Genomic DNA, 25,906 nt, shown 5'->3' on the forward strand with positions numbered 1-25,906 from the left:
AACGCGTCCTTTATGTTCACATAATATTTAATTATAAATAATTCATATATACAATGTTTTTACAATTTAAATTATTCCCTTATTACTCCAGTGAACTTTACATATGTGTATATTGATATGTACAAGCTAATTAAGTACAATAACGTCTATTAATAGCTGTGCCCTTTATGAAACTTTCGAAGCTCAGTGATGATGCCCAATTTTTCCTGCGCTGGTGGTGTTGTTCAACATCAGTTTGCAGAGCCATATGAGTTTTGTAGGGATAATACCGGAAGCCCCAATTCGTGCTATCAAAGTCGATTTACATGTGATATTGATCCTTTGGTCTTGACTCTTTCCCATAGTATGCTTGTTAGCGCCTTATCTGTGGTACTAAAAAGGCGGGGGAATAGTTGTCGCAGTTTTCGAATAATTTGAGCAAATTTATGTTCTTCCTTCAGCTACAGCTGGAATATTGCTATGCGCACATCCTCAAAATCAAATTACCTAGAATGAGAAAGAAACTAATATCAGTAAGGATAGATTATTTTAATATATTCAACCCGAAAAGTGTTCTATAAATAGGGCTCCACAATTACCCCTTTTCTGAGAGGCCAAAGGCACAAGGGACTCAAGGAGATTTCAGATAACTAGAATCAGGGGCACCCGAAGATACTTCGCTGTTGCATTCATAGAGAACACAACATTATAACAAGGGATAATTGATTGATGTTACGAAGGAAATTAGACGTGCTACAAAAACAAACAAATGCAGATGACTGTTTAATTCAACAACAACAACAACAGTTTAATTCATTATCCGAAGTTCTTGTACGGACGTGCAGTATGAAAAGTGCAAAGTACTGCTAAAACTGATTTCCCCGAGTAACCCGGGAACGAATTGGTGTGACTACGCCTATCCTTCTTTAGCAGCAGGGTCTAGAACCAGCTCCCTGTTGGACAGGAAAATAAACGTTTGGTTATCTCCAAGTTGATCATATGCTACTACAGAATATACTCGTTTGCTGCATCCGACCAGTACATCCAACTTTCCCAGATTTTCTGGGCTCAGCAAGGGTATCTTCCTGAATAGTGCATTTGTTGCACGATGCTGCCTGGCCGCTCACCCAACAACACAAGACACGACGGAACTTTCCTTGGGACACCCATTGTCACTAACGCTTCTCATGACTCCAGCGGGTTAGGGGGCTTAGAGTATACCCGCGGTAGGTATGCCTGCGTAAGAGGCGATTAAAATACCAAATTGGTTTGGAAGGTTGTGTAGCGCAACCCGTTAAATGGGTTGCCAGCGCAATATATAGCTTCTCCAACCCAATTGTGAACCTCACCTACCCGTGGCGAATCCTGTTTCTTTAACAGCCGAGGCTCTGGCGACCCAATGTTCCTTATGGATCTACATTTGAAGGTGATTAGTTAGCTGACATCGCTTACTTAAACGGTTGATTCTAAAGAAAAAACCAAAACAAAATATAGGTTAGGTTGAACTGGCGGTTTCATGACGACCTCATATAGACTGAATGAGTCCGTAGTGTTACCAGAAGTTTGTTTTAACGACCAAGCTAAAAACCCCATCAACAATTAGGACATGTTATAAAATAACTCCGTCCTCTTGACAAATACCAGAAGCTTCCTAGAACTTAAGCCACTTGCTGCTTCTATATCTGACAGCTGTCAGCTGGAGTCTTAGCCTGGCAAGCGCAGGGCACGAGCACAGAACGTAATCGGTCGTTTCCTCCTCCAACCCGCACTTCCTACATCTGCTATCACTGACCAAGCCTAATTTAAAGGCATGTGACGCCAGAAGGCAGTGTCCAGTAAGAATACCCGTCATGAGTCTACAATCTACAGTTTAATGATAATGAAAATATAAGAATCAGTGTTTACGAATAATATATTTTAATTAATCTCTTACAACAACGTGATCGGTGGCTACATCGCCATGTAGATAGTGTGGTGTTCCACCTTGTATAAACGTAGGTACTGTATGTGCTCAACTGTGCAAATGGTCATAAGTAGTAACATTATTCACATAAACATAGCTTGGTATTTGTGCAGGCATCAATATAACTTACATTGGTCCAGTTCGGTGTGCACCAGCCACTGGTACAAACACTTTTGAATGCATAGCTTTCATATAGATTGGATGTCCAGCAGTACTCCGGTTGTGCCAAAATGTAATGGGTTGCTCAGTCTCTTGGTACGGCTGTATAGGTATGGGCGGGTGCAATGTATTACTAGTCTGCTCAAAATCGTATGGTACATAGATGGCTCGAAGACGCCAGAGGGGATTGGAGCCAGAGTTTTCGGACCCAGAACCAAAATATCAGTAACTCTAAAAGCACAACAGAGCATTTTCAAGCGGAAGTATTCGCCATAAGTTAGTGCGCTAAGCTGAACCTTCAGCGCTGATACCCCAATGAAACAATTGACATACTCATTCAGGCAGTCAGGCCCTGTAGGGTTCTTATATTCAATTTGTTTATTGTTTATACTAAGTTATATTTATTCTACTTTAATATTTATTAATTAAAAATTTTGTTATTGTAAATGTAAAAAAATATTTAATTTTCAGTTTTGATTTTTCTGTTTTTTCAAAAATTTTCTGGTTTGAAAATTATTCTATTTTTGGTGTTGGAAATCATACGTTAGTTTTTGATAATAAAATAATTCAAGCAACAATCCATAGTATTTTTGCGCCGAACACCTTTCTGCGTTGGCGGCCTTCGGCCGCGCTTATAAAAAATAACCCATGCCATGCCAAGTCCGGGTGTGTGGTTAACCGTGGCTATCGCCACTGTGATGCACAATTTTTTTTGTGGGTACAAACACATCAACAACCACATAAAATCGCCAAATTTAACTGCAAATATCTCCGGACAGAGATACAATTTTTCTTTTCCGCCTTCGTATTATTGTTCTCGAGATTAATACGCGTCTGTTGATACCTCACTCGAAAATCTTGGCCCAACTTTAGGGTGGGTACCGTAAACTGCACTACTACCTTTACTTTCTGATTTTCATTCATTCGTATGTGCATTTTTAAATAATAACAAGTAAGGAAGGTTAAGTTCGGGTGTAACCGAACAAAACATACTCAGTTGAGAGCTATGGTGACAACATAAGGGAAAATAACCATGTAGGAAAATGAACCGAGGGAAACCCTGGAATGTGTTTGTATGACATGTGTATCAAATGAAAGGCATTAAAGAGTATTTTATGAGGGAGTGGGCCATAGTTCTATAAGTGGACGCTATTTAGGGATATCGCCATAAAGGTGGATCAGGGTTGACTCTAGAATTTGTTTGTACGATATGGGTATCAAATGAGAGGTGTTAATGAGTATTTTAAATGGGAGTAATCCTTAGTTCCATAGATGGACGCCGTTTCGAGATATCGCCATAAATGGATATCAAATTAAAGGTATTAATGAGGGTTTTAAAAGGAAGTGGTGGTAGTTGTATAGGTGGTCGCTTTTTCGAGATATCGCCATAAAGGTGGGCCAGGGGTGACTCTAGAATGCGTTTGTACAATATGGGTATCAAGCGAAAGGTCTTAATGAGTATTTAAAAAGGGAGTGGACCTTAGTTCTATAGGTGGACGCCGTTTCGAAATATCGCCATAAAGGGGGACTCTAGAATGCGTTTGTACAATATGGGTATCAAACGAAAGGTCTTAATGAGTATTTAAAAAGGGAGTGGACCTTAGTTCTATAGGTGGACGCCGTTTCGAAATATCGCCATAAAGGTGGACCAGGGGTGACTCTAGAATGTGTTTGTACGATATGGGTATCAAATTAAAGGTAATAATGAGGGTTTTAAAAGGGAGTGGTGGTAGTTGTATAGGTGGTCGCCTTTTCGAGATATCGCCATAAAGGTGGACCAGGGTGACTCTAGAATATGTTTGTACGATATGGGTATCAAATGAAAGGTGTTAGTGAGTATTTTTAAAGGGCGAGGGGCTTAGTTCTATAGGTGGACGCCTTTTCGAGATATCGCCATAAAGGTGGACCAGGTGTGACTCTAGAATGTGTTTGTACGATATTGGTATCAAATTAAAGGTATTAGTGAGAGTTTTAAAAGGGAGTGGTGGTAGTTGTATATGTGAAGGCGTTTTCCAGATATCGACCAAAATGTGGACCAGGGTGACCCAGAACTTCATCTGTTGGATACCGCTAATTTATTTATATATGTAATACCTGCCAAGATTTCAAGGGTTTTTTATTTCGCCCTGCAGAACTTTTTCATTTTCTTCTACTTAATATGGTAGGTGTCACAACCATTTTACAAAAGTTTTTTCTAAAGTTATATTTCGCGTCAATAAACCAATCCAATTACCATGCTTCATCCCTTTTTTCGTATTTGGTATAGAATTATGGCATTTTTTTCATTTTTCATAATTTTCGATATCGAAAAGTGGGCGTGGTCATAATTAGATTTCGTTCATTTTTTATACCAAGATAAAGTGCGTTCAGATAAGTACGTGAGCTAAGTTCAGTAAAGATATGTCGATTTTTGCTCTAGTTATCGTGTTAACGGCCATGCGGAAGGACAGACGGACGACTATGTATAAAAACTGGGCGTGGCTTCAACCGATTTCGCCCATTTTCACAGAAAACTGTTAGCGTCATAGAATCTATGCCCCTACCAAATTTCAAAAGGATTGGTAAATTTTATTCGCCTTATGGCATTAAAAGTATCCTAGACAAATTAAATGAAAAAGGGCGGAGCCACGCCCATTTTGAAATTTGCTTTTATTTTTGTATTTTGTTGCACAATATCATTACTGGAGTTGAATGTTGACATAATTTACTTATATACTGTAAAGATATTAAATTTTTTGTAAAAATTTCACTTAAAAAAAATTTTTTTTAAGTGGGCGTGGTCGTTCCCCGATTTTGCTAATTTTTATTAGGCATACATATAGCAATACAAGTAACGTTCCTGCCAAATTTCATCATGATATCTTCAACGACTGCCAAATTACAGTTTGCAAAACCTCTAAATTCCCTTCTTTTAAAAGTGAGCGGTGCCACGCCCATTGTCCAAAATTTTACCTATTTTCAATTCTGCGTCATAAGCTCAACCCACCTACCAAGTTTCATCGCTTTATCCGTCTTTGGTAATGAATTATCGCAGTTTTTCGATTTTTCGAAATTTTCGATATCGAAAAAGTGGGCGTGGTTATAGTCCGATATCGTTCATTTTAAATAGCGATCTGAGATGAGTGCCCAGGAACCTACATACCAAATTTAGTCAAGATACCTCAAAATTTACTCAAGTTATTGTGTTAACGGACGGACGGACGGACGGACGGACGGACATGGCTCAATCAAATTTTTTTTCGATACTGATGATTTTGATATATGGAAGTCTATATCTATCTCGATTCCTTTATACCTGTACAACCAACCGTTATCCAATCAAAGTTAATATACCCTGTGAGCTCTGCTCAACTGAGTATATTCTAATAGATAGCATCTCCGCCGGGTTGCGATGCAGCTCAAAATATGCCAAAATCAGAGGAAATCTACAATTAAATGCAGATTCACGTGTCATTTGCCAAGGATACAAGGTACTTTACAACCAACATGCTTTGGAATACGGTACCAAACTGGTTGGATGTATTTCCCTAAAAAAGGGGGGAACTACGCATCTTGGTTTGCCAGTATTTGCTTCGGTAATTTATATTGATTTGCATTGATTAAAAATTGCAATAGTAGATAATGTAATGTGAATTAAAATTGAATAGGTAGCCAGAGCAAAAAAGGCAACTGATCGTCATGCAACTGTTATTTATGTGGCGCCACCGGGAGCTGCTGCTGCTATCCTAGAAGCATTAGACGCAGAAATGTCTGATTGTTTGCATCACCAAAGGTGTGCCATAACATGCTATGGTTCGTGTTAAGCACGCTCTCTTAAGGCAGAAAAAAAAATCGCGTCTAGTCAGGCCCGATTGTCCAGGAATCATCGCACCAGAAAGGGTAAGTAAATTGGCTACCATATTAAATAATTTGTCATGCTTTTGTTGATAATCAACTGAAGAATGCAAATACGACAGAGTTCGAAGTTCATGTGAAAACCAATTAATTTTTTTAATTAGCGTTTGGAGAGAAAAATACATATGTTTATATGCATAGAACTGCATAGAAGGGGAGGAATTAATTAATTCTTATCAGTAGATTTACAAGATTTTTGTCATTTTCCCTGCGTCGCAGTTGTCATTATATTGCGTTAACAGAGGGCATCAACACCTTACTACCCACAGTCAGTTAAAATTTTAGTAAATTTTGCTCTTTTCATCACTGTTTCAAAACATGGAAAGTTATATATCGAGCATTCCATAGAGAATGGTACATTTTAGCAGACTTTCGCATTGCGGTCATTATTAATATTCAATCCCTAGAAGGTTTAATGTAGTCATGTCAATAGTTTCCGAGATGGTGGGGCTAGTACCACAATGGTGCTTGTTACCGGAACGTGGATAGATAGATAATTTATTGAGGCTTGCACAGTGACTTGCACATCTCCTTCACAGCACCTCATCCGATCCGACTTCCTTGATGAACCCCAGCAGTGTTCTTGGCTTGCGGGATTAAATGTGGGAATGCTCTGGCCATGGTGAGCCCATAAACTTAGCCCTATGTCTTGAAATTGCGCCGAAATCTAGAAGGATATGGTCCGCCGTCTGCTGATCCATCACAAAATCGGTATGTGTTGTTCGATATTATACCCAGCTTTTGCATGTGACTGTTCAGTCTACAGTGTCTTGTAAGAATAGCCGTTAGGATTCTTAGGTTATCTTTTTGAGAAGCCTATTAATGCCCTATATCGAGTTGTGCTGTAACCCCCTAACAGTAACTTAGATTGACTCAGGCCTGGCATATTGCGCCAGTGTTCTCTCTTTTCCCTCCCTTCTACTATTAGTGGCATTTATTGAGTGAGCCAACTGCCAGGAACGGCTCGGGATTGATGGGTCATGCAGTTGCTGCCTCTCTTTCCGGGTTGTCCGCCTGCTGTTGTTGTTATAGCAGTGATTCGTCCCATCCAATAGGTGCGACCGATCACAAGGAGTCCAAGGAAACTTTCTGTTTCAACAGGGGTGGACCATAATGAGAGGAGTGTTAGAGGCGTTGGTTCCACAATACAGTTAAAGAGATGGTTGATGTCATGTTGGAACACATTACAAGCAGGACAATGTTTTGCATGCCGAAGTTGATTCTGGATAGGTAAGAGTTTAACCTGTTACGTTATCCAGCTCGAAGTTGAGCTAGAGTGACTACTCTCATTTCCCTAGGGAGAGTGCGTTCCTCCCCTGCTAGTTTTGTTCTTTGAGTACAGGAATCACCGGCATATAGGTCCGATGCCCGTTTGTGGAGTTCACTGAAGATATGCTTATGTTTTTTAGCTTCATACGGCTGTGTTCTCAGGTGCCTCATAATGTAATGAGGCCGTGAACAACAAGAGCCACAAAAGATTTATAAAAGTTACGAGGACGCTGGATTTTGGAATCTAGCCCAGAGCAACCTGTCCGATGCAACCATCCCTTGCACGTGAAACACTGACAAGAATATTTATTTTTTTAATTTAATTTATTTATTATTTCGGCTGTTTAGGCCTAAAACTTAAACTACTAAGTACAACTCATTGTTATAATCACTTATTTCTATTGAATATGCTGTTGGAATGCCATGTCATTCCGATCAGCATATTTACTAGCGTGACAATGGGACGAGTCTGGGAGCCACTCATTTAAGGAAGGTTGGAAAGGACGGGTTTCCAATTCTCCAGTGCTCCCAGCTTAAGGCAACAAAATTTGGACCTTATATTTTTCAATTATATTTGTATTTTAAGCTGTCGGAATGTATTAGTCGCCGATCAACACAGCTAAACATGTTTTTGGATGTTGGAAATTGAAAATAACGTGTATCCAATCACCCCTCAACTTTGTTTAGTAAAGACGCTGTCGGAATGCATGAAGATTCCGATTAGCACAGCTCAACATATAATGGGAGGTTGAAAAGGACGTGTTTCCAATTCCCCCTGCTCCAACTTTTGTTTGGCCTTATTATCGTTATTTTTGTTACACATTATATAATTTTATTGTTATATTAATGCTGTCGGAATGCGAGTGATTCTGATCAGCAACAGTAAATATCAGCTGGAAATACCGAATTCCAGCGAAATTAGTTGTTGGAACTGTCTGGAGTTACAGGTGGCGACCGATTTTCTTTTCCTTAGGGCCGGATGCATTGTATTTTGCTGCTTCCAATATTACCATCCCATTTATCATGTAAAAAATAAGAGGAGAAGAACTGTTATCTTATTGGAAGGGTTTTACAATGCTCCAATAAACTTTTTTTAAAAGTATTGAAGTTATTACTACTTTTTATGTGATTAGGAAGTTCATTGAACTATTTCAGGCCCTTATATATATGACCGTCCTAAAAAGATTCTTTTCCGGCAAACGCAGCAAACTCATTTCTCAGGACCGGGGTCAGGAGAAGGACCCGGATTGAGGTCGATACCTTCCCGGAAGAGGAGAGTATGGCGCAGGCCCGCTGCAAGGATCTGCTGGGAGGATGACAATTTGTGGGAGAGACGCAATAAATTAAACACTGAGTCCGCCTGCTCATTACCCTCTACTCCCCTGTGGCCTAGGACCCAGGGCAACAGTACTACGTTGTGTGCTCCTAATTGATTTAGCTTTTCTACGCACTGAAAGACCAGTGCTGACTTTATTTCGAACGCCGCAAATGCCTTTAGTGCGGCCTGTATTTATCCAGTTAAGTAAGATAGATGTTGGTTGTTTCTTGAATTATTTTATTATCAAAAACTAACGTATGATCTCCAACACCAAAAATAGAATAATTTTCAAACCAGAAAATTTTTGAAAAAAACAGAAAAATCAAAACTGAAAATTAAATATTTTTTTTACATTTACAATAACAAAATTTTTAAGTAATAAATATTAAAGTAGAATAAATATAACTTAGTATAAACAATAAACAAATTGAATATAAGAACCCTACAGTACTCCCCCTTCACGAAAAATTAATATCAAACAAATTAAATGTTACTCTCTTTTTATGTGTATTATTAGTGGTATTGTTTGTGTACGTTGTTTCAATAATCGCTGGCTTTAACCTATCTATAGGAATAGTTTTAATTTTTTTATAAATTTCAAGTTTAAAATATTTCTTATCCTTTTCAACAACTCTGAAAGGTCTTTCATATGGTTGTTGCAACGAATGTTTATTTAAAACGCGAACAAAAACAAATTTACAAGTTTGTAGATCTTTAGGAACGTAAATTCCGGTATCAACGTTTTTATGATGATTTAAATTAGATTTAATATTCCGAAAATGTTCACGTAAACTACTCAAAATTTCTGTTGATGAACTATTCTCAGCTGATGGAACAACAAGTTCCCCGGGTAAACGTAAACTCTGGCCAAAAACCATTTTCGCCGGTGTAGCCGAAATATCTTCTTTGTAAATAGATCGCAAACCAAGTAATATGACAGGTAACTCGTCATACCAATTATTTGTGTCTTCTCTAGCCGTTATAGAAGCTTTTAATTGCCTATGGAACCTTTCAACCATACCATTTCCTTGGGGGTGATATGCGGATGTTGTTATTTGATCTACCAAGTAATTTAGTTAACTCTGAAAATAATTTCGATGTGAATTGGCTACCCTGATCAGTTGTTATCTTTAACGGAACTCCAAACCCAGAAATATATTCTCTAAAAAACTTATTTGCAATTGTAGATGCTGAAATATCTTTTAATGCATATGCCTCAGGCCAACGAGTAAATCTTTCAATAATCGTTAAAATATAGCGATGTCCTTTTGAAATAGGTAATGGTCCAACTATATCTAAATGGATGTGCTCGAATCTATTTTTGGGAATTTGAATTTTGACAACAGGGGATTTTGTATGACGATAAACTTTAGAGTTCTGACAATTATGACACTCTTTTGACCAAATATTAATATCCTTATTCATATTAGGCCAATAATATTTTTTAACTATGAGCCGTCGTGTAGCTCTTGTACCAGGATGTGCAATTCCATGCAGCATGTCAAATACCGTCTTCCGTAATTTACTCGGTACAAATGGTCTAGGTGTATCTCCAGAAACTTCACACCAAATATTGAAATTTAATATAGGTATATTAATTAACTTCAAATTTAAAAATTGTATTTTAGATATTAGTTCGTTTAAATCACTGTCATTTTGTTGTTCGCTTTGTAAAATTTTGAAATTCAGCTCTGTATTGTGTATTGCATTAACCTCGAAAGCTCTAGATAGCATATCTGCTACAACATTGGATTCTCCTTTAATGTATTGTATGCCATCAGTAAATTGTGCTATAAAATCCAAATGTCTCGTTTGTCTGGGACTCCGTTCTGTTTTTGAATTTAAATCTGTAGTTAAAGGTTTGTGGTCCGTAAAACTGTAAATTGTCGTCCTTCCAAAAGATATCGAAAATGTTTTATATTTAAATAAATTGCCAATAATTCCCTATCAAATGCGCTGTACTTAATTTCGGTTGGAGAAAGTTGTTTAGAAAAGAATGCAAGAAGTTCAATTTTGTTATTATACTTTTGTTGTATAAGACCATCAATAGCCGTATTAGATGCATCTACTGTTAAAGATAATTTGGCATCTTTGTTAAAATGATTTAACAATATCGTAGATGCAAATTTATCCTTAATGCATTCAAAAGCTTCACTCGATATATCATCCCATATTAAAGTTTTGTCACGTTTCTTACTTGTTCTGTTAATTAGATCATAAATTTTGTTCGTAAATTCTGCTAATTTTGGAATATATCTATGGTAATAGTTTACCATGCCTATAAATTTTTGGGCTTGCTTAACTGATTTCGGACGTTCGAAATTGCGAATAGCTGCTACTTTTTCGTCAGAAGGTCGAATACCTGTACCAGAAATATTATGTCCTAAAAAGTCTATATTTGATACGCCAAAAGTACATTTACTTTGTTTAATGTTTAAACCGTACTCTGAAAGGCGTTGAAAAAGTATACGCAAATGTTTTAAATGTTGTTCTTCGTCTTTACTTGCAATAAGTAAGTCGTCGATATAAGAATATACAAAATCTAAGTCACTGACTATTTCGTTAATGAATCTTTGGAAAGTTTGTGCAGAATTTCTAAGTCCGAAGGGCATTCGCATGAATTCAAACATACCGAAAGGAGTTGTAATCGCAGTTTTATAAATGTCTTCCTCAGCCATAGGAATTTGGTGATATGCTCTAAGTCTAATTTCGAAAATATATTTTTATTATGAAGATTCATATTAAAATCTTGTATGTGCGGTAAAGCATAACGATCCGGCACAGTTACAATATTTAATCTCCTAAAATCACCGCAAGGACGCCAATCATTCAACTCTTTTTTAGGTACTAAGTGAAGTGGAGATGCTACTGAAGAATTTGAAGGCCGACAAATGCCTGTTTTAACTAAAAAATCAAATTCCGTTTTAGCGACTTTGTATTTTATCGGATCCAAGCGCCTGGGTCTAGAAAATGGAAGACTACCTTCCGTTACAAGTCCATGTACCGTTGTATGTTTAACAGGTTTCGTATAATCTGGTTCTGCAATAAGTGACGGAAACTCTCTTAATAATTTCGTAAATTTATTATCAACCGCAAATAACTTTGGTAAAGGAATGTCACAAAAAGAAGTCTTTTAAAAGTCTTTTCCCGTATGTGAAAATTGTTGAACCATTAGCTGCTGTAAGAATTATATCTGTACGTTTCGTATGTGGAAATTTACACAATGGTAACACTGAAATTTCTGCTCCACTATCGATCAAAAAATGTAGTTTATTATCTTTATCAAAAATGAACAAGCGACGAGTTGAAAATTCCAAATTACCGTCGTTCGTCGCTGCAACAACGGTTGAATTTAATTTGTTGAATTATTATTTTTATTATAAGAACACGGTTGTTCACAATTTCGGGCATTACTTCCAAACTTGTAGTGAAATCTACACAGCCAATTTGGATTATTACGCGAATTGGAACGACGTCTAAATGAATTTCTAAAATAATTTCTGGAATTCGACCGTGATCTAGATTGATTTTGATAAACTTGAGTTTTTATTTCAGATAATTCTAAGGAAAGTTTTTGAAAATTTTCAAACATCAAAGAAGTAGTTTTTACCAAATTTTCATCCACAGAATTTTGCGCTACTGAATTCGAAACCGCGTTAACCGAATATAAAAATAAATAAATGTAAGGCGCGATAACCTCCGAAGAGATCTAAGGCCGAGCTTCTCTTCCAATTTGCGTCGTGCTCCTCTTGATTTTTCCCTACAAATTGGCCGGACGGGACCTACATGTTTTATGCCGACTCCGAACGGCATCTGCAAGGCAGATGAGTTTTCACTGAGAGTTTTTCATGGCAGAAATACAATCGGAGCGCTTGCCAGACACTGCCGAGGGGCGACCCCGCTTAGAAAAATTTTCTTCTAATTGAAAAATCGTATTTCTAAAATTTTGATGTTGCTTTGCCCGGGAGTTGAACCCAGGGCATACGGTGTGATAGGCGGAGCACGCTACCATCACACCACGGTGGCCGCCGTAGAAAACAGAAAATATGAACATATTATTAGCGCACTTCCACAGGAAGTAATGTTAACAGTTTTAGATTTTATTCAAAATCCCCCCCAAGTTAATAAGTTTTTTGAGCTTAAGAAAATCTTAATAGAAAGGCATTCATTAAGTGAAAGTTCAAAGCTAGATAAAATTTTTAGTGATTCTGAGATGGGAGATCGTAAACCCTCAGAATTTTATCGATCATTGATTTTACTTGCCGGTTCAAATTTCAGTGAAAATATTCTTAAAAAGATTTGGATAAGAAAACTTCCCAAAAATTTGAGTGCGATTTTAGCTAGTTCCAATTCAACTAATATAAATGAATTGACAAAACTCGCTGATAATATTTGGGAAGTCATAAATAAAAATGAAGTATATTCGGTTAACGCGGTTTCGAATTCAGTAGCGCAAAATTCTGTGGATGAAAATTTGGTAAAAACTACTTCTTTGATGTTTGAAAATTTTCAAAAACTTTCCTTAGAATTATCTGAAATAAAAACTCAAGTTTATCAAAATCAATCTAGATCACGGTCGAATTCCAGAAATTATTTTAGAAATTCATTAATAATCCAAATTGGCTGTGTAGATTTCACTACAAGTTTGGAAGTAATGCCCGAAATTGTGAACAACCGTGTTATTATAATAAAAATAATAATTCAACAAATTAAATTCAACCGTTGTTGCAGCGACGAACAACGGTAATTTGGAATTTTCAACTCGTCGCTTGTTCATTTTTGATAAAGATAATAAACTACATTTTTTGATCGATAGTGGAGCAGAAATTTCAGTGTTACCATTGTGTAAATTTCCACATACGAAACGTACAGATATAATTCTTACAGCAGCTAATGGTTCAACAATTTTCACATACGGGAAAAGACTTTTAAAAGACTTCTTTTTGTGACATTCCTTTACCAAAGTTATTTGCGGTTGATAATAAATTTACGAAATTATTATGAGAGTTTCCGTCACTTATTGCAGAACCAGATTATACGAAACCTGTTAAACATACAACGGTACATGGACTTGTAACGGAAGGTAGTCTTCCATTTTCTAGACCCAGGCGCTTGGATCCGATAAAATACAAAGTCGCTAAAACGGAATTTGATTTTTTAGTTAAAACAGGCATTTGTCGGCCTTCAAATTCTTCAGTAGCATCTCCACTTCACTTAGTACCTAAAAAAGAGTTGAATGATTGGCGTCCTTGCGGTGATTTTAGGAGATTAAATATTGTAACTGTGCCGGATCGTTATGCTTTACCGCACATACAAGATTTTAATATGAATCTTCATAATAAAAATATATTTTCGAAATTAGACTTAGAGCATATCACCAAATTCCTATGGCTGAGGAAGACATTTATAAAACTGCGATTACAACTCCTTTCGGTATGTTTGAATTCATGCGAATGCCCTTCGGACTTAGAAATTCTGCACAAACTTTCCAAAGATTCATTAACGAAATAGTCAGTGACTTAGATTTTGTATATTCTTATATCGACGACTTACTTATTGCAAGTAAAGACGAAGAACAACATTTAAAACATTTGCGTATACTTTTTCAACGCCTTTCAGAGTACGGTTTAAACATTAAACAAAGTAAATGTACTTTTGGCGTATCAAATATAGACTTTTTAGGACATAATATTTCTGGTACAGGTATTCGACCTTCTGACGAAAAAGTAGCAGCTATTCGCAATTTCGAACGTCCGAAATCAGTTAAGCAAGCCCAAAAATTTATAGGCATGGTAAACTATTACCATAGATATATTCCAAAATTAGCAGAATTTACGAACAAAATTTATGATCTAATTAACAGAACAAGTAAGAAACGTGACAAAACTTTAATATGGGATGATATATCGAGTGAAGCTTTTGAATGCATTAAGGATAAATTTGCATCTACGATATTGTTAAATCATTTTAACAAAGATGCCAAATTATCTTTAACAGTAGATGCATCTAATACGGCTATTGGTGGTCTTATACAACAAAAGTATAATAACAAAATTGAACTTCTTGCATTCTTTTCTAAACAACTTTCTCCAACCGAAATTAAGTACAGCGCATTTGATAGGGAATTATTGGCAATTTATTTAAATATAAAACATTTTCGATATCTTTTGGAAGGACGACAATTTACAGTTTTACGGACCACAAACCTTTAACTACAGATTTAAATTCAAAAACAGAACGGAGTCCCAGACAAACGAGACATTTGGATTTTATAGCACAATTTACTGATGACATACAATACATTAAAGGAGAATCCAATGTTGTAGCAGATATGCTATCTAGAGCTTTCGAGGTTAATGCAATACACAATACAGAGCTGAATTTCAAAATTTTACAAAGCGAACAACAAAATGACAGTGATTTAAACGAACTAATATCTAAAATACAATTTTTAAATTTGAAGTTAATTAATATACCTATATTAAATTTCAATATTTGGTGTGAAGTTTCTGGAGATACACCTAGACCATTTGTACCGAGTAAATTACGGAAGACGGTATTTGACATGCTGCATGGAATTGCACATCCTGGTACAAGAGCTACACGACGGCTCATAGTTAAAAAATATTATTGGCCTAATATGAATAAGGATATTAATATTTGGTCAAAAGAGTGTCATAATTGTCAGAACTCTAAAGTTTATCGTCATACAAAATCCCCTGTTGTCAAAATTCAAATTCCCAAAAATAGATTCGAGCACATCCATTTAGATATAGTTGGGCCATTACCTATTTCAAAAGGACATCGCTATATTTTAACGATTATTGAAAGATTTACTCGTTGGCCTGAGGCATATGCATTAAAAGATATTTCAGCATCTACAATTGCAAATAAGTTTTTTAGAGAATATATTTCTGGGTTTGGAGTTCCGTTAAAGATAACAACTGATCAGGGTAGCCAATTCACATCGAAATTATTTTCAGAGTTAACTAAATTACTTGGTAGATCAAATAACAACATCCGCATATCACCCCCAAGGAAATGGTATGGTTGAAAGGTTCCATAGGCAATTAAAAGCTTCTATAACGGCTAGAGAAGACACAAATAATTGGTATGACGAGTTACCTGTCATATTACTTGGTTTGCGATCTATTTACAAAGAAGATATTTCGGCTACACCGGCGAAAATGGTTTTTGGCCAGAGTTTACGTTTACCCGGGGAACTTGTTGTTCCATCAGCTGAGAATAGTTCATCAACAGAAATTTTGAGTAGTTTACGTGAACATTTTCGGAATATTAAATCTAATTTAAATCATCATAAAAATGTTGATACCGGAATTTACGTTCCTAACGATCTACAAACTTGTAAATTTGTTTTTGTTCGCGTTTTAAATAAACCTTCGTTGCAACAACCATATGAAAGACCTTTCAGAGTTGTTGAAAAGGATAAGAAATATTTTAAACTTGAAATTTATAAAAAAATTAAAACTATTCCTATAGATAGGTTAAAGCCAGCGATTATTGAAACAACGTACACAAACAATACCACTAATAATACACATAAAAAGAGAGTAACATTTAATTTGTTTGATATTAATTTTTCGTGAAGGGGGAGTACTGTAGGGTTCTTATATTCAATTTGTTTATTGTTTATACTAAGTTATATTTATTATACTTTAATATTTATTACTTAAAAATTTTGTTATTGTAAATGTAAAAAAAATATTTAATTTTCAGTTTTGATTTTTCTGTTTTTTTCAAAAATTTTCTGGTTTGAAAATTATTCTATTTTTGGTGTTGGAGATCATACGTTAGTTTTTGATAATAAAATAATTCAAGAAACAACCAACATCTATCTTACTTAACTGGATAAATACAGGCCGCACTAAAGGCGTTTGCGGCGTTCGAAATAAAGTCAGCACTGGTCTTTCAGTGCGTAGAAAAGCTAAATCAATTAGGAGCACACAACGTAGTACTGTTGCCCTGGGTCCTAGGCCACAGGGGAGTAGAGGGTAATGAGCAGGCGGACTCAGTGTTTAATTTATTGCGTCTCTCCCACAAATTGTCATCCTCCCAGCAGATCCTTGCAGCGGGCCTGCGCCATACTCTCCTCTTCCGGGAAGGTATCGACCCCAATCCGGGTCCTTCTCCTGACCCCGGTCCTGAGAAATGAGTTTGCTGCGTTTGCCGGAAAAGAATCTTTTTAGGACGGTCATATATATAAGGGCCTGAAATATTTCAATGAACTTCCTAAAAAGTAGTAATAACTTCAATACTTTTAAAAAAAGTTTATTGGAGCATTGTAAAACCCTTCCAATAAGATAACAGTTCTTCTCCTCTTATTTTTTACATGATAAATGGGATGGTAATATTGGAAGCAGCAAAATACAATGCATCCGGCCCTAAGGAAAAGAAAATCGGTCGCCACCTGTAACTCCAGACAGTTCCAACAACTAATTTCGCTGGAATTCGGTATTTCCAGCTGATATTTACTGTTGCTGATCAGAATCACTCGCATTCCGACAGCATTAATATAACAATAAAATTATATAATGTGTAACAAAAATAACGATAATAAGGCCAAACAAAAGTTGGAGCAGGGGGAATTGGAAACACGTCCTTTTCAACCTCCCATTATATGTTGAGCTGTGCTAATCGGAATCTTCATGCATTCCGACAGCGTCTTTACTAAACAAAGTTGAGGGGTGATTGGATACACGTTATTTTCAATTTCCAACATCCAAAAACATGTTTAGCTGTGTTGATCGGCGACTAATACATTCCGACAGCTTAAAATACAAATATAATTGAAAAATATAAGGTCCAAATTTTGTTGCCTTAAGCTGGGAGCACTGGAGAATTGGAAACCCGTCCTTTCCAACCTTCCTTAAATGAGTGGCTCCCAGACTCGTCCCATTGTCACGCTAGTAAATATGCTGATCGGAATGACATGGCATTCCAACAGCATATTCAATAGAAATAAGTGATTATAACAATGAGTTGTACTTAGTAGTTTAAGTTTTAGGCCTAAACAGCCGAAATAATAAATAAATTAAATTAAAAAAATAAATATTCTTGTCAGTGTTTCACGTGCAAGGGATGGTTGCATCGGACAGGTTGCTCTGGGCTAGATTCCAAAATCCAGCGTCCTCGTAACTTTTATAAATCTTTTGTGGCTCTTGTTGTTCACGGCCTCATTACATTATGAGGCACCTGAGAACACAGCCGTATGAAGCTAAAAAACATAAGCATATCTTCAGTGAACTCCACAAACGGGCGTCGGACCTATATGCCGGTGATTCCTGTACTCAAAGAACAAAACTAGCAGGGGAGGAACGCACTCTCCCTAGGGAAATGAGAGTAGTCACTCTAGCTCAACTTCGAGCTGGATAACGTAACAGGTTAAACTCTTACCTATCCAGAATCAACTTCGGCATGCAAAACATTGTCCTGCTTGTAATGTGTTCCAACATGACATCAACCATCTCTTTAACTGTATTGTGGAACCAACGCCTCTAACACTCCTCTCATTATGGTCCACCCCTGTTGAAACAGAAAGTTTCCTTGGACTCCTTGTGATCGGTCGCACCTATTGGATGGGACGAATCACTGCTATAACAACAACAGCAGGCGGACAACCCGGAAAGAGAGGCAGCAACTGCATGACCCATCAATCCCGAGCCGTTCCTGGCAGTTGGCTCACTCAATAAATTCCACTAATAGTAGAAGGGAGGGAAAAGAGAGAACACTGGCGCAATATGCCAGGCCTGAGTCAATCTAAGTTACTGTTAGGGGGTTACAGCACAACTCGATATAGGGCATTAATAGGCTTCTCAAAAAGATAACCTAAGAATCCTAACGGCTATTCTTACAAGACACTGTAGACTGAACAGTCACATGCAAAAGCTGGGTATAATATCGAACAACACATACCGATTTTGTGATGGATCAGCAGACGGCGGACCATATCCTTCTAGATTGCGGCGCAATTTCAAGACATAGGGCTAAGTTTATGGGCTCACCATGGCCAGAGCATTCCCACATTTAATCCCGCAAGCCAAGAACACTGCTGGGGTTCATCAAGGAAGTCGGATCGGATGAGGTGCTGTGAAGGAGATGTGCAAGTCACTGTGCAAGCCTCAATAAATTATCTATCTATCCACGTCCCGGTAACAAGCACCATTGTGGTACTAGCCCCACCATCTCGGGAACTATTGACATGACTACATTAAACCTTCTAGGGATTGAATATTAATAATGACCGCAATGCGAAAGTCTGCTAAAATGTACCATTCTCTATGGAATGCTCGATATATACCTTCCATGTTTTGAAACAGTGATGAAAAGAGCAAAATTTACTAAAATTTTAACTGACTGTGGGTAGTAAGGTGTTGATGCCCTCTGTTAACGCAATATAATGACAACTGCGACGCAGGGCAAATGACAAAAATCTTGTAAATCTACTGATAAGAATTAATTAATTCCTCCCCTTCTATGCAGTTCTGTGCATACAAACATATGTATTTTTCTCTCCAAACGCTAATTAAAAAAATTAATTGGTTTTCACATGAACTTCGAACTCTGTCGTATTTGCATTCTTCAGTTGATTATCAACAAAAGCATGACAACTTATTTAATATGGTAGCCAATTTACTTACCCTTTCTGGTGCGATGATTCCTGGACAATCGGGCCTGACTAGACGCGATTTTTTTTTTGCCTTAAGAGATCGTGCTTAACACGAACCATAACATGTTATGGCACACCTTTGGTGATGCAAACAATCAGACATTTCTGCGTCTAATGCTTCTAGGATAGCAGCAGCAGCTCCCGGTGGCGCCACATAAATAACAGTTGCATGACGATCAGTTGCCTTTTTTGCTCTGGCTACCTATTCAATTTTAATTCACATTACATTATCTACTATTGCAATTTTTAATCAGTGCAAATCAATATAAATTACCGAAGCAAATACTGGCAAACCAAGATGCGTAGTTCCCCCCTTTTTTAGGGAAATACATCCAACCAATTTGGTACCGTATTCCAAAGCATGTTGGTTGTAAAGTACCTTGTATCCTTGGCAAATGACACGTGAATCTGCATTTAATTGTAGATTTCCTCTGATTTTGGCATATTTTGAGCTGCATCGCAACCCGGTGGAGATGCTATCTATTAGAATATACTCAGTTGAGCAGAGCTCACAGGGTATATTAACTTTGATTGGATAACGGTTGGTTGTACAGGTATAAAGGAATCAAGATAGATATAGACTTCCATATATCAAAATCATCAGTATCGAAAAAAAATTTGATTGAGCCATGTCCGTCCGTCCGTCCGTCCGTCCGTTAACACAATAACTTGAGTAAATTTTGAGGTATCTTGACTAAATTTGGTATGTAGGTTCCTGGGCACTCATCTCAGATCGCTTTTAAAATGAACGATATCGGACTATAACCACGCCCACTTTTTCGATATCGAAAATTTCGAAAAATCGAAAAACTGCGATAATTCATTACCAAAGACGGATAAAGCGATGAAACTTGGTAGGTGGGTTGAGCTTATGACGCAGAATTGAAAATAGGTAAAATTTTGGACAATGAGCGTGGCACCGCTCACTTTTAAAAGAAGGTAATTTAGAGGTTTTGCAAACTGTAATTTGGAAGTCGTTGAAGATATCATGATGAAATTTGGCAGGCACGTTACTTGTATTGCTATATATATGCCTAATAAAAATTAGCAAAATCGGAGAACGACCACGCCCACTTAAAAAAAAATTTTTTTTAAGTGAAATTTTTACAAAAAATTTAATATCTTTACAGTATATAAGTAAATTATGTCAACATTCAACTCCAGTAATGATATTGTGCAACAAAATACAAAAATAAAAGCAAATTTCAAAATGGGCGTGGCTCCGCCCTTTTTCATTTAATTTGTCTAGGATAATTTTAATGCCATGAAATTTGGTAGGGGCATAGATTTTATGACGCTAACAGTTTTCTGTGAAAATGGGCGAAATTGGTTGAAGCCACGCCCAGTTTTTATACATAGTCGTCCGTCTGTCCTTCCGCATGGCCGTTAACACGATAACTAGAGCAAAAATCGACATATCTTTACTGAACTTAGCTCACGTACTTATCTGAACGCACTTTATCTTGGTGTAAAAAATGAACGAAATCTAATTATGAACACGCCCACTTTTTCGATGTCGAAAATTATAAAAAATAAAAAAAATGCCATAATTCTATACCAAATACGAAAAAAGGGATGAAACATGGTAATTGGATTGGTTTATTGACGCGAAATATAACTTTAGAAAAAACTTTTGTAAAATGGTTGTGACACCTACCATATTAAGTAGAAGAAAATGAAAAAGTTCTGCAGGGCGAAATAAAAAACCCTTGAAATCTTGGCAGGTATTACATATATAAATAAATTAGCGGTATCCAACAGATGATGTTCTGGGTCACCCTGGTCCACATTTTGGTCGATATCTGGAAAACGCCTTCACATATACAACTACCACCACTCCCTTTTAAAACTCTCACTAATACCTTTAATTTGATACCAATATCGTACAAACAAATTTTAGGGTCACTCCTGCTCCACCTTTATGGCGATATCTCGAAACGGCGTCCATCTATGGAACTAAGGATTACTCCCATTTAAAATACTCATTAACACCTCTCATTTGATACCCATATCGTACAAACAAATTCTAGAGTCAACCCTGATCCACCTTTATGGCGATATCTCGAAAAAGCGACCACCTATACAACTACCACCACTTCCTTTTAAAACCCTCATTAATACCTTTAATTTGATATCCATATCGTACAAACAAATTCTAGGGTCACTCCTGCTCCACCTTTATGGCGATATCTCGAAACGGCGTCCATCTATGGAACTAAGGATTACTCCCATTTAAAATACTCATTAACACCTCTCATTTGATACCCATATCGTACAAACAAATTCTAGAGTCAACCCTGATCCACCTTTATGGCGATATCCCTAAATGGCGTCCACCTATAGAACTATGGCCCACTCCCTCATAAAATACTCTTTAATGCCTTTCATTTGATACACATGTCATACAAACACATTCCAGGGTTTCCCTCGGTTCATTTTCCTACATGGTTATTTTCCCTTATGTTGTCACCATAGCTCTCAACTGAGTATGTTTTGTTCGGTTACACCCGAACTTAACCTTCCTTACTTGTTATTATTTAAAAATGCACATACGAATGAATGAAAATCAGAAAGTAAAGGTAGTAGTGCAGTTTACGGTACCCACCCTAAAGTTGGGTCAAGATTTTCGAGTGAGGTATCAACAGACGCGTATTAATCTCGAGAACAATAATACGAAGGCGGAAAAGAAAAATTGTATCTCTGTCCGGAGATATTTGCAGTTGAATTTGGCGATTTTATGTGGTTGTTGATGTGTTTGTACCCACAAAAAAAATTGTGCATCACAGTGGCGATAGCCACGGTTATACCACACACCCGGACTTGGCATGGCATGGGTTATTTTTTATAATCGCGGCCGAAGGCCGCCAACGCAGAAAGATGTTCGGCGCAAAAATACTATGAATCCCACCCCCGGTTTCGGAGGGACCCGCGTGTCTTTTTTCGGTTTTTCGTTAATATCTTTTGAACGCCTTCGGATTCTTGATCTAGAAGTGAATACGCGTCTTTTGATACCTCACTCGAAAATTTTGGCCCAAATTTCGGTGGGTACCGTAAACTGCACTACTCCTTTACTTTCTGATTTTCATTCAAACTCCACTTCGTAAACTGCACTATTACCAAAGTAAATAATGTTGTTGTTGTTGTTGCAGCGATAAGGACACTCCCCGTTATCGACTTTGTTGGTCCTTTGCCGGATGCAGATCGGGTACGTTCCGGGAACAATTAAGGTACTAGCCCGACCATATCGGGAGCGATTTAGTATGACATGAAACCTTGTAGGCCATCCCGTCGATTCTATACAACCTAATATGGTAACGATTTAAAAGACGGTGCAACACCTAATTTTTATCAAAAATTATCGGTAATAGTCTAGTTGAGGGGTCGACTGCTAATACGCTACCAAAAATATCGAGAGAGGTGTCAAAAGGCGCGTATTAATCTCGAGAACAATAATCCGATGAAAAATTTTATATCTGTCCGGAGATATTTGCAGTTGAAGTTGGCGATTTCCATGTGGTTGTTGTTGTGTTTGTACCCCCCAAAAAATTATGTATCACCGGGGCGGTAGCCACGGTTATACCACACACCCGGACTTGGCATGGCGTAGCCCAGGATTATTTTTTATAAGCGCGGACAAAGGCCGCCAACGCAGAAAGGTGTCTGCGCAAAAATACTATGGATCCGACCCCCGGTTTCGGAGGTACCCGCGGGTTTTTTTTTGGTTTTTCGTTAATATCTTTTGAACGCGTTAAAATTTTTATTTTCCGCCTTCCGATTATTAATACTGATGTCAAGACGCGTCGTTTGACACCTCTCTCGATATTTTTGGTAGCGTATTAGCAGTCGACCCCTCAACTAGACTATTACCAAATTATCAAACGAGGAATCAAAAGACGCGCCTCGAGCTCCGTTTTTATTATTATTTGATATTTTTAAATTAGGTGGTGCACCGTCTTGTAAAACGTTACCCTTAATATTATTTTGGGCGAAGGCCGCCAACGCAAAAAGATGGTATCTGCAAAAAAATTTTTAATTTCCGTCACATGTCACAACTAAAATTAACTTAATATTATTTTGGTCGAAGGCCGCCAACGCAAAAGGGTGTTCACTGCAACAAAATTTTTAATTTCCGTCACATGACACAACTAAAAGCACAAGATATTTTTCGTTGTAAACAATGCTATTTTTCGATACTACGCCCGACAGATGAATTAATGAATGTAACACAACCAAAGCGTTTGTGTAAATCCGCCTTAATTTTTATAGCTGTGAAAGTCTCCTGCAAATAAAATGGTGCTGTAAGTGCAAACAAATCAAATTCCTATATGACACTACTCTATTTTCTATGTATTTTTCTTGTATTTTCTCTTATATTTTCTGTCGAGGGAGCCAATAAGGTTTCAGTACCGGTGTAAGTGTGTGAACTATATTTAAAAAAACTAACGAAATACAAGAAAAACACAAAGTAGTTCATTAAAAACAAACAAGCCAGTTTGTATTTCCATAGGGTTTTTTCACAATAGGCCGTTTTTTTTTATTTTTTCTGACAAATGAAAATTTTGTTTTTAGTTTCAAAATTTTGTGCATAAAAAATAAGTGTACATTTTGCAGTTTTTCATAGTTAAGGAATGACCTCCTCCTGAACTTGGGTACAGAAATTCAAATTAAAAAGTTTTTCACAATAATTTGAAAAACTCTACATTTTCTCTGCTTTTTGTACTTAAAGGAGTAACCTTCCGTAATAAATTAAACTTTTAATAAAAATCAATAACTCTGAACTGAACACTTTTCGCCAAGATATAAAATTATAACGCTGTGGAACAGGAGCAACACTTTTGTGACTACGTAAACCCTGTTTCAATCTTTTACGTCTCTGCACAGAACCCTAATTGACCGTTTTCAACCGAAACAACAATGGCAACCCAGATTTTCCCGTTATGCTCACTTAAGCGAGTGCCTGTCAGAAAGAAGTCAACACACTTGTACTTATACACTATGCTATTTTTCTCCGTTTCAAACATGGTTCAACTATTACATAATTGAACCATGGTTTCAAAGTTTCCCGTAAGGCTGAGTAACACAGCACTGTGCTGTGTTATTGTGTTAACACTCAGTAATGTGCGGCACGCACACGCACACTTATCGATTAATTTATAACACAGTGGCACGCTCGATGGCACAAAGCTGACTGTGCAATGCCGCTCAAACTGGTAAATGCTCATAACACAGTAACACGCTCTATAGCACAGAGAATTACACTCAGATCGTAAGTGCACATACATACATAGTCCATTGTGCTTGTGTGTTGATTGTATTGCTTTCCAATGACACTTCACCCAAAACATTTTTATACACATGATACAAATATTACAAGATAAAACGGGTGAGAGGATAATGACAAGATCTTAAAATTCTCACTACGCTCTCATAATTTTTATTTTATTTTGATTTTTTCATAAAAAAATGGTGTCCACAGGAGCACTTACTATCCTTTTGATCAGATGATATGACTTTGAAAAATTGGAGTATGAAAGTAGATAAATGTTGCCATGATTTACTCTTCTAAATGGCGTCAAACGTGGCGTTAGAGGTAAGTAACGCAGTACTGTGTTCTGATATTGTTCCTACACTCATATCGACTTTCGATAATCAGTTATAACACAATTGTGTCAACAAAATGTGTTAACACTGCAAAGTGTGCCTGTGCTACTGTGTTAACACTCAAAAAATAGTGTCATTACCCACCACTAGTTTCCCGGAATAATTAATGAACTGTCATTTCGATGACAGCATGAAACGTCGATGTGTTAGTGGAGAGCGAAAAAAGCTTTGAATGTGTGGGTGAACTAGTTACCTCCGTCTTGTAGGGATGGAATTATAGCAGTTGGCGCATTGCGCATGTAAACATTAGTTCAGCTGTTTTTTATGGGCAATTTTTACGTAATTTTCCTTCAGCTCTTGTTTTTTCTCTCTTTATTTAATTCGCTGAAGCAGTCAAGTATGACGTAGATGGGCAGAACGAAGTCATTTTGAACTCGTGATTTGTGACACAAATAGTAAAAAAATCGAACAGCTGATCCAGAAATAACAGAGATGGTATATTTTCCTTTCGTTTTATCGATAAATTGTCGTCGTCGTCTCAACAAGCCAAGCCAATACCTATGGCGCAACGATATAAGGTGGCAGCATGGGGCAGCTGATCATACCCTTTATTTATTTGATTTGATACATCAACTTTCGGCGCAGTACGATTTTGACATTTGTCCATTGAATTTACAAAAACAAAATACATTGAATTTTTATTAATGTTTGTAGGTATGTCACCATGCTGCCACCTTGTATCGTTCCGTCATGCCAATACCGATTTGGTGTGGAAGTGACGACGACGTCATACGATGTGACGTCGACTGAAATACGACGACGATAATGACAATAAGGGTGAATTTTCGATGTGGTGTACCATGGAACGTTAATCGCATTTACAACTGTGCGGTCTTTATGTAACTTTTTACGCCAATTACACGGCTCAAGTATCCTTGTGCCAATTACCAATTTGCACAAGGATTTGCCCGGTGTGTGCACTGGTTGCGCTCTTTGCGCAGATAACTGCGCTAAAATCAAAACGATTTTGATATTT

General features: G+C 37.2%; 1 long non-coding RNA gene across 1 annotated transcript; it reads right to left on the reverse strand.

Annotated features, from left to right (window-relative positions):
• Positions 1 to 9: 9 nt before the first annotated feature.
• Positions 10 to 24,364, reverse strand: LOC137240580 (uncharacterized). The gene is made up of 2 exons (XR_010949765.1): positions 24,215 to 24,364; positions 10 to 486 (listed from the first exon to the last, which is right to left on the reverse strand). It is a non-coding gene; the product is annotated as an uncharacterized lncRNA (long non-coding RNA).
• Between the last annotated feature and the right edge of the window lie 1,542 nt (positions 24,365 to 25,906).

Source organism: Eurosta solidaginis, chromosome 1 (genome assembly GCF_040869045.1).
Source record: "Eurosta solidaginis isolate ZX-2024a chromosome 1, ASM4086904v1, whole genome shotgun sequence".
NCBI classification, from domain to species: Eukaryota; Metazoa; Arthropoda; class Insecta; order Diptera; family Tephritidae; genus Eurosta; species Eurosta solidaginis.